The sequence below is a fragment of the Tenrec ecaudatus genome, chromosome 6, assembly GCF_050624435.1.
Source record: "Tenrec ecaudatus isolate mTenEca1 chromosome 6, mTenEca1.hap1, whole genome shotgun sequence".
Taxonomy (NCBI): domain Eukaryota; kingdom Metazoa; phylum Chordata; class Mammalia; order Afrosoricida; family Tenrecidae; genus Tenrec; species Tenrec ecaudatus.
This window is the reverse complement of record NC_134535.1, coordinates 112,764,837-112,783,641: the sequence shown is the minus strand read 5'-3', so window position 1 is coordinate 112,783,641 and position 18,805 is coordinate 112,764,837.

The window sequence follows — 18,805 nt, the reverse complement described above, 5'->3', positions numbered from 1 at the left end:
ACTTGTTGTAAGCTGTGAGACTGTAGATTTTAGTAATTAAACCTTTGTTATATTTTTATGAAAATCATTTTTACCAATCTGTGGGTTCTTTTTACTCTTTTAATGAAATATTTCACTGTACACAACTGTTTTATTTTTAATAGATCCATTCATCTATTTTATCTTTCATGGAGTGTGTTTTGTGTGTTAATTCTCAAAGCCTGTGTATTCCCTGCCTCAAGGATGCAAGCTTTGTCCCAGAGTCCTCACTGATGAGCTTGATAGCGTTGGGTTTTAAATATAGCTCTTTAATCCACCTTGAGTTTGTTTTAGTTCATGGAGTAAGATATGAGTCTTGTTTCATTCTTCTGCACGTGGATATCCAGATTTTCCAACACCATTTATGGAAGAGGGCATCTGCTTCCCATTTAATGTTTTTTTTTTTTTTATTTTGGGCCTTTGTCAAAAATCAGTTGTCTGTATGTGGATGTTTTTATTTCTGGGATTTCTGTCCTGATCCATTGGTCCGTGTATCTATCATTATACCAATGCCAGGCTGTTTGACAACTGTGGCTATAAAGTGGGTTTTGAGGTAAAGTAGTGCAAGGCCCCCTACTTTGTTCTTCTTCTAAAGGAGTTCTTTGCCTATCCTGGGTGTCTTCCCTTTCCATATGAAGTTGGTATTCTGTTTTCTCCATTTCTTTGAAGAATGATGCTGAAATTTGGACCAAGATTGCATTAAATTTGTAGATTGCTTTAGGTAGTATTGGCATTTTCAATGTATTAATTCTTCCAATCCATGAACATTGAATATTTTTCCATTTATGTAGATTCCTTGTGGTCCCTTGTGGTAATGCCCTGTATTTCTCTTCGTAAAAGTCTTTAGTTGTTTGGGTTAGGTTTATTCCTAGGTACTTCAGCTTTTGCATGGCTATTGTGAGTAGTACTGATTGCTTTATATATTTTTTCTGTATTCCTATCACTGGTATATAGGAATCCAATTGATTTCTTCTTATTAATCTTGTATCCTGCTAGTCTACCAAACTCCTCTACTGTGTCCAGCAGTCCTATTGTGGACCCCTTAGAATTCTCAATAAGCAAAATCATATTGTCGGCAAATAGCAAAAGGTTTACTTCTTCTTTACCCAATTGTACACCTTTGATATCTTCCCATTGTCACATGGCATTGGCTAGGACTCCAGCACAATGTTGAATAGAAGTGAGGATAAGAGGCATCCTTGTTGGGTTCCCTTGTTTGGTGGAAATTGCTGTCATTCCCATTGGTTTCTAGGAATGTCTTAATTTCCTCTCTCATTTGGTCTATTACCCATTGGTTTGGGGGAAGCATATTATCAGGTCTCCAAGTGTTTGTTTTTGTTTGTTTGTTTTGTATTCTTTCTATTGTTAAACTGTCCAGAGAAGGTAGTCTGGATGACATCTATGTTTGAATTTCTCAAGCTTGCCTGTGTGAGCTGTGTGCACTGGAGAAGAATATATTTTTTGTTTGTTTGATGTTGGTTGGAGAGCTCTGAAAATGTCTATTAGATCCATTTGTTTGATTGTGCTGTTCAGCTTTTCAGTTTCTTTTTTGAGTTTCTTATCTGTGGATCTATCTTTCTTTGAAAGTGTATTGAAATCAGCTACTATAATTGTTGATCCAGTGATTTCTCTTTTCATCTCCTTTAAAATTTGGTTGGTGAATTTAAAGGGTCTTTCATTGGGTACATGTATGCTTATTATGTTTATGAGTTCATTGTCTATTGATCCCTTGAGCATTATGAAATGTCCATTCCTATCCCTCATTATGTCATGCTCCTTGAGTTCTATTTGTCTGAGATTAGTATTGCCATTCCTGCTTTTTTTTTTAATTGCAATTTTCCCCATCCTTTGACTCTCTGACTATTTTTGTCAGTGAGTTTGAGATGTGTCTCTTGAAGGCAGCAGATTGATGGGTTTTGTTGCCGAATCCAGTTTGCTACCCTTTGTCTTTTAAGGCACATCAGTTCTTATACACCAAAGTCAAATGGTGTTTGGGGTGGTTAGAGCAAGCAAATATATTGTGCAAGATATTTCCTCCTAACCCTTCTGTTTTCATCTTCCTCGCCACATCTAAATCCACAGTTGGAAGTTTACTTTTGCCATGTATCCTATATAAAATGAAACTGTCTTCCCCTTCTGCATTCCCTCCCTATAAGCTTTCTCCTAGGTAAGTGTGCATGGGATCCTGGCTCAAATTTTACAGAATGTGGAAAGATCTGCACAAAGCATATATTGTGGGCATTGTTTCAATTCATGCTTGGGGGCTTTAACTTCAGTTTCTAACTAAGTAGAGAAAATTTTACTTATTTTTAGCCTCCCATATACTGTTTTATAACACTAAATGAAACTTGAATTTAATTCATTCCATTTATTCCAAAAGTCATTGTCCTACCAACAATCCAAAGAAACCTCTTCAGAGGCATAAAGAGATAAAAGACTGACTGCATGTTTAAAAAAAAAGAAAAAGAAAGAAAGAAAGAAAGAAAGAAAGAAAGAAAGAAAGAGGAAGAGGTCCGTGTCCTTAAAGAGAATGGTGGCCATGGCGCTGGATTTATTCATCTTTCAGTGTTACATTTCCTGCCATTTGAACATAACATTTTTAACAGAATGAGTTGTGGAAAAATTAGTAGTTTTGCTGTTTGCTTCCAAAAGAACAAAAGAGTAAGAAGCAGAGTATCAAGTTCTGGAATCCCTTTTTCTATAATTAATTTAAAAGCTTTTTCCAGAAGAGGTTAATTAAATTGACTTGGCCCAGAGAGACAAGAAATGGTGGGTTTCGGGTTATGAAGGTAGAGATGAATGGGACTAATTAAAGTCAGATTCCTGAAAGTGGCAAGGAGTGGAGATGTTTCCATAGTTGACAGAGGTATGTATGCACACATTTCCTACCATGTGTTAGGAAATGTCAGGGACACAGATAAGCGTGGTTTATTCAGCAAAAAGGAAATTATCTTCAATCTGAACAATGCAATTGAAGGCAGATTGTTCTTGCATTCAAATATTATGAATCCCCTCACATCCATTCTACAATAATAAGCTTAGGTCTGATTTGTAAGAATTCTGAATTTTAAATATCTCCTGCATTGACTTCTTTTAATAACTTCTGCAAAGGTTTTCTAGTTCTCAGTCTTAGGAAAACCTAGAATAGTTTTTTCATCTATTGTTGTCCTTGGTAGTTGTTAGAAAGTCAGTCTCTGACTCACAGCAAACACATGATTGGTTATATATCAGACTATTGTGATCCATACGGTTCTCATTGGGTGATTTTAAAAAGTGGATGTCCTGCCCTTTCTTTCTAGTCTGGGTTCCGCTGAACCCTTTGCTGAAATCTGTTCGGTGTCTGCACTGACAAGGTGGTGGTTGCACATGAGCTGCTTTGGCTGGCAATTCAATTCAGATCTCCTGCCTGGAATGTGAGGATTCTACATCTGAACCACTCAGTGCCTCATTCCTTTCCTTGGGAAATATTGGTTGAGACTATTATTTATCCTAGTCCCTGCTTTAGACACTAGGAGCACAAAAATAAATAAACTATACTGCCTGCTTCTGAGTATGCCCCAGTTGTTCTTGTTATGACTTGCTGTAGAGACTATTCAAATTCATAAAAACCTCATATATGCAAAGCCGAACGATGCTCCAAAGGGTCGTTCAGGGTTATGGCCTTTCAGAAACAGATGCCCATGCCTGTCGTCCACGGTGCCTCTGAATGGGTTCACACACCAGTAAGTGAGATGTTTAAACTTTGCACCACCACGAGGCTGAGAAGAAGATAGTAGCAGGCAAAGAACTAGCAACCAATAAGAAACTGCTCTGCAGGAGAAAAGAGAAACAAACCTTCATAAAAGCCTTGGTAGTGAATCCTGTCCAGATTCCTTTTTTCTTCATGTTTATTCCCCCCAAACTGGAGCATTTCTTCCTGCCATTGCTACTAATTGTGCTCGCCTAATACAAACTGTCTCACGCAAGATCACATCTTCTACCCAGGAGCAGCACACAGTCAGCTAGCAGCTGCCTGACAGATGCTGGAAGCCCCAGTTCCCTTTCACCAAATTAGAACAACTCCGGCATCATCCCAGCAGCGAAGCCCCTTTTAGTACTGACCATAAAACATTATTGTGATTTCAACTGCTCCATCTAACCCAAGAGTAGTCAGTTAAAAAGAAAAGCCAGTACTAATTATTTTATTCTTTATAGGGCTCATAATATTGGTTTCTGTCATATATGTGTGTTTATTTATCCAAAACTTAAACCAAACTCACAGCCATTGAGTCACTTCTGACTCATAATTAAAACCCTATCTGCAGGGTAGAGCTGCCTCTGTGAGTTTCTTAGTCTGTAACTTGTTACAAGAGTAAAGCCTCATCTTTCTCTAATGGAGCAGCTGGTGGGTTCAAACTGTTGACTAAAAGGTTAGTAGCCCAATGTGTACCTACTATACCACAAAGACTCATATATATTCATAGCGGGGGCACAGGGCACTAACCCACCCAAGGGGAGGGTATTGTCTATATTTCCACAAGGAAAGAGGGAACAGACTTCAACTCAGTGCTCCACGATTTGAATGCAACATGCTGACCTGGAGTAGGGAACCAGTGGAGAGGTCTGGGGGGAAGGTCCCAATCCTAACTACTACGTGGACACCTCCCCCAGAAGAATTTATTTCAAAGGACAGCATTGAATCTACAGTTCCGAGAGAGTGACATATCTGATCAGAGCACATGGGAGCAGATGAAGGGGGAGAAGGAGAGAGTGGAGCACATCATGTCCCACCAGGCCAGGAGGTCAATGTTCCCAATTAGAGCAGCCAGTCCATAGAGAGGACCACATGGCTGGCCCCACTATGAGACATGATGCCCCTCACTGACCCATAGCCCTATAGGGGACAACACCAGAGACACAGTGTGGGAATTGCACCCGATCTGATCCCGCCACACCGAGGCAAAACACTGAGGAGGTGCAACAGAATAGCAAGGGAATGGAGTGGTGAGGTCCCCAGGGAATGCTGAAGGCAGACTTTGGGGCCAGAGCGTAGTGCCCCAACAGACTGGACTGCAAAACACTCCTAAAGGCCACCAAACAATCCTTGAACTAACTATGATCTTTCTTGTGTTTTTGTATTGGTTTGTTGTTGTTTTGTTGTATATTGTTGCTTGGTTTTGCTCTGTCTTATTTTTGTGCATATTATTATCTCCTCAGGTCTGTCTAAATAAGATAGGCTGGATGAACAATCTGGAGGAGAAAATAACAGGACAGACAGTTCCGGAGGAACATGGGAGAGGGAGAGGTGGTGGGAAAGGTAGTGGTGTTAACAAACCCAGAGACAAAGGAACAACAAGTGATCCAAAACAGTGGTGAGGAGGGTGTGGAAAGCCTGGTAGGGCATAATCAAGGGTAATGTAACCAAGAGGAATTGCTGACACCTAGGTGGAGACTGATCATGATAGTGGGATGGGAGGAAGGTCAAAGGAAATAGAGGAAAGAGCTGTGAGGCAAAGAGAATTTATAGAGGTCTAAATAAAGACATGAATATATGCAAATATATTTATACATCAGGATGGGGAAATAGATCTATGTGCATATATTTATAGGCTTAGTATTAAGGTAGCAGAAGGACGTTGAGCCTCCACTCAAGTACTCCCTCAATGCAAGAATACTTCTATTAAATGGGCATTCTATGATGCTCACCTTCCCGACACAACTGCTGAAGACAAAGTGGGTGAATAAGCAAATGTGGTGAAGAAAGCTGATAAAAAGATGTAGCGTCTGGGGTCTTAAAAGCTTGAAGGAAAACAAGCAGCCATTTAGCTCAGAAGCAACAAAGCCCACATGGTAGAAGTACACCAGCCTGTGCGATCACCGGGTGTCAAAGGGATCAGGTATCAGGCATCATCAAAACAAAAATATCATGTCAATGTGAATGGGGTGGGTAGTGTGGAGTGGAGACTCAACACCCATTTGTAGGCCATTGGATATCCCTTTACAGAAGGGTCTTGGGGAGGAGACGAGCCAGTCAGGGTGTGATGTAAGAACAATGAAAAATACAACTGTCCTCTAGTTCCTAAATGCTTCTTCCACTTCCCACTATCATGATCCCAATTTTACCTTGAAAGTCTGACAAGATCAGAGGATGTACACTGGTACAGATAGGAACTGGAAATGCAGGGAATCCAGGGCGGATGATCCCTTCAGGACCAGTGGTATGAGTGGTGATACTGGAAGGGTAGACGGAGGGTGGGTTGGAAAGGGGGAACCAATTACAAGGATCTACATGTGACCTCCTCTCTGGGGGATGGACAATGGAAAAGTGGGTGAAGGGAGACATCAGACAAGGCAAGATATGACAAAATAATAATTTATAAATTATCAAGGGTTCATGAGGGAAGGGGGAGCAGGGAGGGAGGGGAAAATGAGGAGCTGATGCCAGTGGCTTAAGTGGAGAGCAAATGTTTTGAGAATGATGAGGGCAATGAATGTACAAATGTGCTTTACACAATTGACGTATGTGTGGATTTTGACAAGAGTTGTATGAGCCTCTAATAAAACAATTAAAAAATAAAAGGGACATAAGATCTACCTTGAAACACAACACAGATATATATATATATATATTATATATTTATATATATTCACAAATATATTGATATATTATTTGTTCATATAAATGCATAACCTTTTAAAAATATAAGAACCATTCTTAGCTCTACGCCATATTAAAACATGACATGGTTCTAATTTCATTTGCTGAATTCCCCACTCTAACACTACTTTTGTCACTGACACCCCATAGATGTTGGTTCTATGAGCACCTCAATAAATGTCCAACAAGAATCTGCATCCTGGGGAACCTGACTATGATATCTTAGCAAAAATGTTTAAAAAGAACAATGAACTAAAAAGTTTTGCAAGAGTTTCTGTGTTAGACCAGTAAACTAGAGAAGCAAATTAGGAAACACTCGTGTATGTAAGAGTTTTATATCAAAGAATAATTATATATTAAGAAAATATCCCAGCCCAGTCCAGATCAAGTCCTTAAGTCTGATATTAGCCCACATGTCTGATAGCAGTCTATCAATTGCTCTTCAGACTCACGCAGCATATACAAGGGATGCCGAATCCAGGAAGATCACATGCCAGTGGGTGGAAAGTCTGTGGATCCAGTAGTGTGGCAGCATCTCAGGGCAGGCAGGGTCTCCACATGGCTCCTTAGCTTTAAGGTTCTGACTGCCACCAGCATAGCTCCATGTTACTTGTCAATAGGAATGTGAAACTCAGAGTGTGTGGCCTGCCTCCAAGGAGGAAGACGGGAGTTACCAGAATCCTCAGGTGAAGGCCATGCCCACACAGAAACATCATTGGCTATGGCCTGATTGACAAGCTAGACTCCACCTCTTCACTCAAGTTGACTGATCATGTAACTTCCACAGTTGCCTACACACATACACACAGAGGAGTATGGTGGTGATGTTGAAATGTATCTTAAATCTGTACTCTTAAAGGAGTCTCTGGGAGATGAACGCAGTAAATGTGCTGACTGATAAACCAAAGGTAGGCAGTTCCAGTCTACCTAGAGATGACTTGGGGGTGGAAAGCCTGTGGCTCCACAACCCCAGATCAGCCCTGGAAGACCATCTGAAGCACTCTGGTACACAGCTGGACTTGGAATCAACTCTATGAACACTAGATTTCATTAAGACTTACTGTCCACTCTTTTTCTAGACTCTCATCAATCTCAGCAATGACTCCCATACTTACCTGTGACAAGAGCTGATAAGACTCTTAAAAGGATTATTAGCTAAATTTTCCACCCCAAAACCAACTAGAACACAGACAAGCATTTCTCATTCAGCTGAGTTATTGAGATTTCGCCTGGTTATATAGAATCCCACATGTAAATCACATCACCTATAACTTGTGTACTTTTCCCTAAAAAATCTCAGGCAGAACCGCAATGGTGAGACAATCTGACCTTTGGCTCTGTAGCGCTGCCACTATTGTAATGACCTATATAAAATCAATCCCCTTACATTTATGTTTTTTACATTTGAATTAATTGTTTTATCTTTTGCCTTCAACCATAATAAGATGATTGCTGGCACAAGAAACACAGTTCTACATGAACTGTATGTACCCAAAATCTATATTATAAATCCTAACCCCTATACCTGTAGATAGAAGGAGTTAGGGATTGTGTTAGTCCAGGTAGACTAGAGAAACAAATTCATAAACATCCATATGTATATAAGAGAGAGTTTTATATCAAAGAATAATTCTACATTAAGAAAACATCCCAGCCCAGTCCAGATCAAGTCCATAAGTCTGATATTAGCCCATGGGTCCAATACCAATCTACAAATTCCTCATCAGACTCATGAAACACATGCAATGACACCCTAATGCAGGAAGATCATGGGCCAGAGGGTGGAAAGTCTTGTGGATCCAGCGGTGGTATAAGCATCTCAGCACTGGCAGGGGTCTCCATGTGGCTCCTCCAGTTCAGGGCACTGGCAAAGCTCCATGTGTCTTGCCATCTGCAATGTCTCTGAGGGAGTGAGAGTGTGTCCCTCTTCCAGTGAGCTATTTATTTCTTTAGCACCTCCAAATGAGGTCATCAATCTGTGACCTGATTGACAGGCTAAACTCCACCCCTTCACTCTTTTTGTTTGTTTGTTTGTTACACCCCTTCACCCTTAATCCTCTTAAATTGACAACAGTCGATGTAACTAACACAGGGATTTCATGGGTTACACATTGAGCTGCTACCCACAGAGTCAGCAGTTTGAACCACGAGAGGCCAAAAGAAGAGGTTTTCTCCTCCTGTGGAGAACAGGCGTAGTTCTACTCTATCTTATAGGATTGCTTTGAATCAGAATAGAGCAATGAGTTTGTCTTTTGCTGGTGGATGTAATCCGATTACAAATAGAATTTTCTCTTTTATATTGATGAGGCCATATCCATGTAGGAAATGTTTAAAGTAGTCACTTTTCACATACAAAGAAACTGATTAGGCAGAGAAACAAGGGAGTAGCACTGGGGGGAGTTAGATTCAGTTCGACATGAGTATTCTCAAGTTGAGAAGAAGTGAGGACTTCTGCCAAGGCAGACAGGGAGAGAAAGCCTCCCTTGAGAGCCAGTGGCCTTAATTCAAGCGTCTGCCTTCCACACTATGAGAAGATGACTTTATTTGTTAAAGTCACCTAGTGACAGGGGCAGCAAAGGTGGGCACAAGCCCAAGAACAATGGTGAGGATGGTGGCGGCCTGAGTGTAGTTTCATTCTGCTGTGCACGGGTAACTAGAGTGCGGAGCCCACTTTGTGACTCCTAATAACTGAGTATTTCTGTTACAGCATCACTAGCTAATTAAGACCTATTTTACAAAAACAACCAAGCATAAAACTTCTGGTATTGTGAAAAAAATGATGAGAAGATAGTCTACTTGGAAATCAGGGTATGCAGCAGTAGACAAATATGGAGCCATAGGTGGGGCAGATTAAGGGGCCTTGTATATTAAACAAAGTGATCTTCATATGATGATGGTATTCCTGAAGGCCCTTACACGACTAGTCCCCTCTTGGAGGCAAAGGTGTGACCGCTTGCCAGTGGAGAAGAGTTTCTGAATTGGAGAAAGGACTATAAAAGTTGTTGCCAAGAAAGCAAGCATAATTTCTTAGAGATGACTGTTGCTTCTATGAGGAGTTTAAGTCATTTCATATAATTTCAGACATATTATAAATATTGGCCTTTTAAAACAAAATATTTATATCAAGCTCTTGACCAGTGGCGTTACAGGGAGGGTGGAGGGAAGGTGGGGTGGAAAGGGGAAGCTGATCACAGGGATCTACATATAACCTCCTCCCCGGGGAACGAACAACAGAAAAGTAGGTGAAGGGAGACATCAGACAGCGTAAGATATGACAAAATAATAATTTATAAATTATCAAGGGTTCATAAGGGAGGAGGAAGCAGGGAGGGAGGAGGTAAAAATGAGGAGCTGATGCCAGGGTCTTAAGTGGAGAGCAAATGTTTTGACAATGATGAGGGTAACAATGATGAGGGTAACAAATGTATGGATTGTGATGAGTTGTATGCACCCCCAATAAAATGATTTTTTTAAAAGTAGTAAGTAGGACCTAAACATCTATATATAATTATTCCAATCAGCATGCATATAATAAAATTTATTGAAACTATACCTCCTAATGTCACTTTTTTCCAATTAGTATATGTATCAATAAGTGAATATAACATTTTGCTAGAAATAGAATTCAGCTTCAAATCTATTTCCATTTCTTCTCTTTTAATTATAGACATGTGCACTGAACAACCTTTATCAAATAATTAAAATAATCTGAGTGAAATTCTTAAAAGTGTAACTCTCAGTTCCTTAAGTCTTCCTGAATTTTATGACAAAAATCACACAGTAACTTATCCTCCAAATTTTATTGCATTGAAAGTAAATAATTATAAGTAAACTAATTTTCAAAGGGCTTTACTATCCTATCATTAAATTCATTAACATTGTCTGTTTCTGAGAGGAAGAGCACAGTTTATCATCCATTTTATGCTTATGACTCTTGCACCAGGAGGCATTTTAGTTAATAGAATGTGCTCAAACAGGCTGAGGCAAATTAAAATATTGAATTCAATACACTTCTTAATGCAATAATATTTTGATTGTGTTATGGATTGAAAAATGTCATTCCCCCAAAACCAGATATTGAAATTATAGCCCTTATATCTGCAAATATGATCCTGTTTGGAAATAGGCACTTTATTTTTGATATTATCAGCATAGGGTAGATCCTAAAGTTAATCACATCTTCGTTACAGAAAGATCAAAATAGAAATTAATACACAAAAAAAGGGAAAAAATCAAAGAACACTAAGCAACACCAGGGTTCACAGGCAACACCAGAATGTAGGAGCTGAGCTCACAAAGTGAATTCTCACAGCCAAGACCCTGATTTGGACTTTCAGCCTCCAGAACTACGAGAAAACAAATTTACCTTCTTTTCAGCCACTCACCTGCAGGAGGACTTCTGTTATGGGAACACTAGGTGATTGTGATAGTGTGGAGTTTAGAGTGCCATCTTGGCCAGGACTCTCAGTGGCTTGGCAGTGATGACCTAGTAATCCCATATGATGAAATCCCCTGGAGCAGGCAGCCTGCTTCCTATAGAAGTGGAGGTTGTGGAAATGCTTCTTTTCATTTTCTGGATCTGGATCTTGCCTCTTGCTTGTGAATCTCCAGTTCTTTGGAATTAAGCCAGAAGCCTGTTGAATTGTTGACGCTCCTGGAAGTTGTCAGCAGTCCAGTGATTTTGGATTCATTCGCCTCTGCAGCCAAATGCCTCTTGTCTACCTTCTTAATCTTTGGTTTATAGTCCCTGAAATCAACTGACCAATGGACTTGGAACTTGCTCACTTACACAAATGTGTTAGTCATGTCTTTGAGATAAAGTTCTTAGAGAGATGATAGATAGATAGATAGATAGATAGATAGATAGATAGATAGATAGATAGATATCACTATTTTTGCTTCTCTGGAGAACCTCACCTAAGACAGTAATGAAAATAACTAAGACAATATATATTTTCCTTAACAAAATCATGGAACTTAAAAATTAACTCATCCAATTAGTAAAAAATTTCATCATATACCTAATAAGTAAAACCAATCTTCATTCTCAAACCAATCATCCAGACTAGGTTTAAAAAAAAATTAGACTTCAAGTTTTCACTTCTAATAAAAGTATTAATGTATGTTATTAGAAATATATAAGTAAATCATTGTGAATTAAGTTAGTAATCAGATATTATACTAACAGAAATCATTAAGACTAAAATATTGTATATATAATATAATATAACATCATCATTTTCTAACAAGTTAAAAATATGATGAAATTGTTCTATTTCTTAATAGATAAAATGCTATATGGAACTAAAATTATGAGTTATTCGTGAAATGAGGAATGTAAAATCAGACAGAATATTCCTTTGGTAAATGTGTGTGCATACATATATTAAACATTTTTTTCAACTTTGGGACTTTTAAAAATTATGTATAAAATATAATAAAAATACATGGTCAAAACATCCTATTTATTTTATGAAAGATATTGTATGTGCTACTAAAAATTACTTAGGCTAGCAGGTATATAGCATATAAGTGTATATTTTATTAATGTTGTTAGGTGCTATATAGTTGGCTCCAGTTCATAGTAACTCTGAAGTACAGTAGAAGGTAACACTGCCCAGTCCTGCTCCATCCTCCCAATTCCTGAGTTGTTAATAGATAGTAGAAAATTTTAAATATTTTAGAGACAAAAAGTTAGCTTAACCAGTATTGTAATAAATATTTTATTAAATTATTTGAGGAAAAATCTAGTTGATTAAGCAAATGTTTAACTCTTCTGAAAGCAATCATGTAAAATGTTCATTTACTATTTTCATCTAATACTTTTAAAATGTGATAGTCTCAAAATACTTTTCAGGTATATGTAAATGCAGCTTAATTTTTCTTTGTTGGCTCCTCAAAGATGCTTTTCTTTCAGACGGCTAACACAATTTGAGTGTGACAATTGGAAACAGTCAAAAGGACGGTTATCTTTAAATAGCAATTTTTATGGCTCTGTGAAAGGAAAATCTTGTTCTGAAAACACTCTAAGATGTGTTAAGAATGACGTATCTATCAACAGCATTCAAGACAATAGCCAGTCAAAGTCGATGCCATTACTGCACGCTACAAGATGCTCAGGACTTGACAACACTCAACCAGTTTGTTAGTTAAACACCTTGTGAATTAAGCAGACTGGGGTTTTTACAGATTGGGGAAATCCTCAATAGTAATATACTGTTTGAGTAAGTCGGGGTGTACCTTTCTTTCAGAGTGGAAAGAAAGCAATTATGAACAGGGACGTGATCAAAGAGAATCTGTTTAAATGTGCAGGAGAGTTCTTCCAAACCAAATTCACGTCCATCAAGTGGTGCCCACTCAGTGACCCTACATGACAGAGAAGAAGCGCCTCTGGGTTTCTGAGACTGGAGCTCTCTCCAGGAGTAGAAAGCCCGGTCTTTCTCCCACGGATCCGCTGGGGGTTCAAAGGATCACAGCATGCTTAAGGCCTCTGTAGGAGAGGCCTTATTTAGGCAGATCCATTTTTAAGTGTATACAGAAGCAGAGGGTGTATGAAATAATCCACTTAATTTCTTTGCAATTTTCCAAAGGTACTCATAGTCCAGTTTGACGATTGTACCATAAGGCTTGAGAAGTCTACTGACTCCCAACAAAGCCAAAACCAAACTCACTGCCGTGGAACCAATGCTGACTGGTGGTGACCCTTCCTGCCCCTCAGGGTTTCTGAGACTGACACTGTTTAAAGGAGCAGCAAGCCCGTCTGTACCCCACAGAGCTGCTGCTGGTTTCCAGCACCCACTATGTCTATCACAGCCCCGCTCCAAACCACCCAGCACCAGGGCGCCGCGTTAATTCTCAAAAGAAAACTAACAAGGAAACAAACAAAAACATGAGCTAGCTGGAAAAATTTACTCTGTATCACAAGATTTTTCACACTTGCAAAGTAGGCTGTTCTACTGAAGGATAGGATTAATCCACTTATTATTAGTGGATTATATCATGATAGGATTAATCCACTTATGTCGCAAACAAAAGGGAACTATTGTAAGAGGGGCATTCCTCCCAATCACGGCAAGTGTAAAAAGTAAGAAGGTCACCTCACCCTCAGGTCAGCACTGACAATGTGGTGCATGAAGCTGGTCTCCGTAGGCATGGGCGGGATGGGAGACCACTTCTGAGGTCCAGTCACAGGAACATTTTTACTCTTTGATCCTTTAAAATGACTCAAAGAGAGAAAATGTATCTATCCTTCAGCTGAGAAAACATACAGGTACATTTTTTAATTACTTTATATGTTCACAAGAAAATAAAAAGAATTGTAATGAACAACTCTTTGGGTTGATATCTGCTTTCTGAGATTTCTGATTATTACACTGAATGCTATTTTAAGATAGATGATAGATAGATACCGTAAAGTTGACTTGGATTAATGACAACCTTCTATAAAACAGGATGAAACATTTCCAATTCTTAAGTCATCCTATCGTTGTCAGCTGAGCTACAATTGTGGCAGCCCCTCTCACTGAGGCTCTCCTTCCCCTTTGCTGGCCCTCTACTTTAGCAAACAGAACATCCTTCTTGAATGATGGACTTCCCTGAAGACGCATCCACAGCAAGAGGTGAGATCATGCATTGCTGTGGTCCATACGTGTTCCCTAGATGATCTTTATTAAGCATCAATGAGCTTTTCTTCCTATTCTGTCTTGGTCTGTGTGGTGAAGTGAAATGTCCTTTTCATTTTTTAAATGATATGCTAGATCCCACTCCAAGTGTTTTATATTAAAAAAGCAGTTTTATTAGCACTTCATCCACATATCAGACAATACAATAGTTCAATCATATCAAAAGGAGTTGTACAGTCTTTTTTAATCCTTTTATTGGGGGTTCGTACAGATATTGTAGCAATTCATAAATCAATTATATCAAGAAAATTTGTACATATGTAGCCATTGTTGATTTCAAAGCATTGTCTTTCTACTTGAGCCCTTATTAATGAGCTCCTGTTTTCCCCTCCCTCCTCTACCCTCCCCCCCCTCATAAATACTTCATAAATTATATATATTTCTTCAAATCCTACACTGTCCACTGAAGACCTTCACCCATGTGCTGTAAGTCTCCCTGGGGGAGTGGGGGGGGGCGGTTATACATCCGTCATTGTATTTGGTTCCCTCTTTCTCCCTCCCCCCCACCCCCTCAGGGTATTGATATTCCCATTACTATTCCTGAGGGATTCATCTGTCCTGACTTTCATGTGTCGAAAGCTCCTATCTGTACTGATGTATATACTCTGGTCTAGCAGGATCTGTGAGGTAAAACTGGGGTCGTGATAGTGGGGGCTGGAGGAGCATTAAAGAACCAGAGGAATGTTGTGTGTTTCATCGGTGCTATACTGCACCCTGGCTGAATTATCCCTTCTGTGTGGCCCTTCAGTGAGGGGATATCAATTATCTAGAGATGGGCTTTGGGCCTTCACTCTGACCACTCTCCTTCAGATTTACAGAATGGTTTGGTTTTGATCTTCTGATGCCTGATCCAGTTGACACCTTGTGATCACATGGGTTGGTGAGCTTCTTCCATGTGAGCTTTTTTGTTTCCCTGCATGGCCACTGTGATAAATATCAAACCCAGCAGAGAAGAGGAGTGGTGTAAGAGGAGCAATTGGTGCCAGAGCAAGGAGAACTAAGGATGGAGGATTGAGACACGTCTGATCTTTGCCTTGGGATTTTTCTTCCCCCTTACATGACCACAGGAACTCAGACATGGTCTCCAGGCTTTTTCTTCAGTCTGCAAGAACTGAGAAACCCTGACTACCTGACTACCCTAGGTGTCCCCAGTAAGACAAACTGACAGGAAGGTGATGACCATATAAACAGGCCCATTATATATTTAAAGCCTATGAAATGCAAGAGAGTTTTTCTTTGACTAACAATTTATCTAAATTAAAAATTAATTCTATGTTTAAAAAACTCCCCACCTCCCGTACACACCACACACACAGACGTTATAGCTCACATTATACACTTCCAAAATGTTTTGTAAATCCAGACCTCCTGGGCTGTGGTCTTAATTCCATTTAGGAATGGGGTATCTTTATTATGTTAGTGAGGAAGAGTTGCTGTGCTTTCACATTTAATGAGAAAACACTCATAGGGAACTAAAAACATAACGTTTCATAGCTTGAAAATAAAACTTGTATAGGATCGTGTAGGACGTGTCTTGCGATAATTCCTTTTGAGATATGAGGTTAAATAATTGAGCGGAAAAGAAATAAATTGAGGTAGCTATTAAGACACATGGAAATACCCAAGGAAGCAAGAAACAGAAGCAATAGAAATGAGGACCTTGTTCTAAAGCCAACAGAGAGAGGCTTCCGGTAGAGGCAGCCCCCTGACATCAGACTTCTAGCTGCCTAACCTGTGAGAACAGAAACTGGATTGCTAAAGTCATCCACCTGTGCTATTTGCATGATAGCAGCACTAGTAACTAAGTATATCTATGTTGATCTCTGGTGATAGAGAGGGATAAGCACATGGCCTGCTAAACACGTGGTCGGTGGTTCAAACCCACCAGTCACTCTGCATAAAAATCCCATAAATATTTAGCACCTTGGGAACCCGGCGTAGGATCAGTCCTGTTCTCTCCTGGTTGCTATGAGTCAACATAGACTTAATGGCAATAGGTTTGCTTATATACACACAGACAAATGGATGTTTCAAAAATATCATGGGAAAATGTAATTGAAAAATAATGGAATGTTTCCATAATCTTTTGAAGCCTCATCACACCCATAAACACACACACACACACACACATGTGCATATACACACAAGGGTAAGTCAAAAGTGTTTCTACTAGAGTTCTGTTCATACATGCACAGATGTATTAAAATCACAGATGTGATTAGTGGATGGTTGGAAGCAAAGTAATACACCTGTTGAGTGCCTTAAAAAAGTATTCTTTTGTGCCAAAGTAAAAAATGATTTTGATATGAGGTTTCATAAAATTTTAACAAAACTCAAGTGGGTATCTCCCCAAACTACTAGAAATTCCCCACAGTTTGATGGGGCTGCTGCCACACATGAAGCCAGTGTTTCGATAGTTGAAGCATGTTGAGAAAGTCGAGAAGATTTCAAAGATTAACAAAGGGAGGGAAGGTGCCAGTGGCAGAGTACAGCAGAAGAGCCACTGATGTGATTGCTATTTCAGTTAGGAATCTCAATTTGTTTGGCATTTTCAATTTTAGGCAAACATTTTTGCCTAAGCAAGTTTTCCACTTGCTGGATGCTGAAAGGTTACATGAAGATCACCCAGCTCAAAGAATTGGTCTTCCCTTCAATATTTTAAGCAAGATCATAGCTAATGAATGTACTTTATGGAATGAATCTAACTGAGGACAAGTCAACTTACCCATGCACTTCAGAGTGCAAGGACCTATCAAAATAGTGCTTTGGAGAAGGTTGGCTGGTAACGTTTTGGGGGAGTAATCCTGATAACATTTTTTAAAAGGATAAAGAATGGTCATGGGGACTATTATGAAGAAGTTTTCAGAAAATTTAAAATTTCATAGGTGAGGAAAAGTCCAGGAAAAATGTAAGAATCCCGCACCCTCCCAATTACAGCAAACCTGCTCATTCATTAATCAATGGTAGTTTCCCTTTGAAAAAAAATTGGGAAACTTTTCCCCACTCTACAACCCTAATCTTGCTTCTTTAGACTTTTCTTTGTTCCCCAATACTCAAAGGACATTTAAAATGAACATGATGTGAGTCCTACAAGGATGCCCAGCCTACATTTTAGATATGGTGTAAATTGAAGAGGGCATCATTCCCTGGGGAAGGTTCAGAGCATTGCCAACAAGAGATAAGGAATCTGTGGAGGAGCAAGAGTTTCCTGTTTTGATACTTCTGTTCAATATCAATTTTCTGATTTGGTAATAATACTTTATACTTACAGTAAAGTGTGTGTATGTGTGTGTATGCAAGTGTGTTATTCTGGGTTCTCTAGAGAAGCAAAATCAGATACATATAGAAAGGAAAGAAGGAAGAAAGCACTCTGTTGAGAAAATGACTCCCACAGTTGTAGAAGCAGACACGTCCTGTCGTCAGTCCCGCAGGGAAATTAGTTTGAGGCCTTCAAGTCAGACTTGTGACTGAGGAGATGAATAAATCAAGCTTGGTTACCAGGACAGGCAGACACTATGGCAGGCCTTTGACTCAAGTCCAAAGAAGCAGATGTCCACAACCCTGAAGCAGGATCAGGACCCAGGCAAAAGTTAGCAGGCTTTTCCACACTCTACTTAGGTAAGGAGACCACACCCCCCAGGAACCATTCTTTCAATTCACCTGCATTGTGACCCATGTAAGGGGTTTAAACTCCGTCCTGCTCTTCTTGTATCTGCTTGGCTGCTTACACCAGATCCCACCACAGCATGGGCTGTATTATGTTCAGCAGTATGGGGGACTACAATCACTCAACTGGCAAACCACTGAGAATTCTGGCCCGGTCAAATTGGCATAACCCCCAACTGCACTATACGTGCATGTGTGTCACTGTACAGTATACAGTGTGCATATATAGTGTGTATATATTGTATATACATATAGAGTGTATATATTACCTTACTGCCACCGAGGTAATTCCAACCCAGTGACCCTGTGAGACAGAGTAGAATTGCCCCTGTGGGGATTCAATGACTGTTAATCTTTATGAGACTTCAAAGTATCTCTTCCTGTGAGAATTTCCTGCAGATAATATATATTTATCTCTCTCTTTATATTATATGTATATGAAATATATAAATAAAAATAAAGGAACTTGGCTTTCTAAATACTTATGTATCTGGTATATTTCTAATGATGAAAATGTGAAGAAACTTTTTTTTTTAATTCTTTCCAAAGAAAACCTAAAACCCACTAGAAAACCTGCTTGAGTGCTTTAATTTCCATTTTAAGAAATTAATCTTGAAGCGTTTATACAAAATCTTATAATTGGTTCTATAGTTAATTAAATTTTCATTAGTGAGAAGATATGAAAAGCCCAGCATATTTGAAGTATGTATTATTCCTTCTTGGATTGTTAGTGAATTAAAGCCTCAAGTGCGTCACCTTCCTGCTCATCCATCTGCATGTTCAGAAAGCATTATGTTAAAGC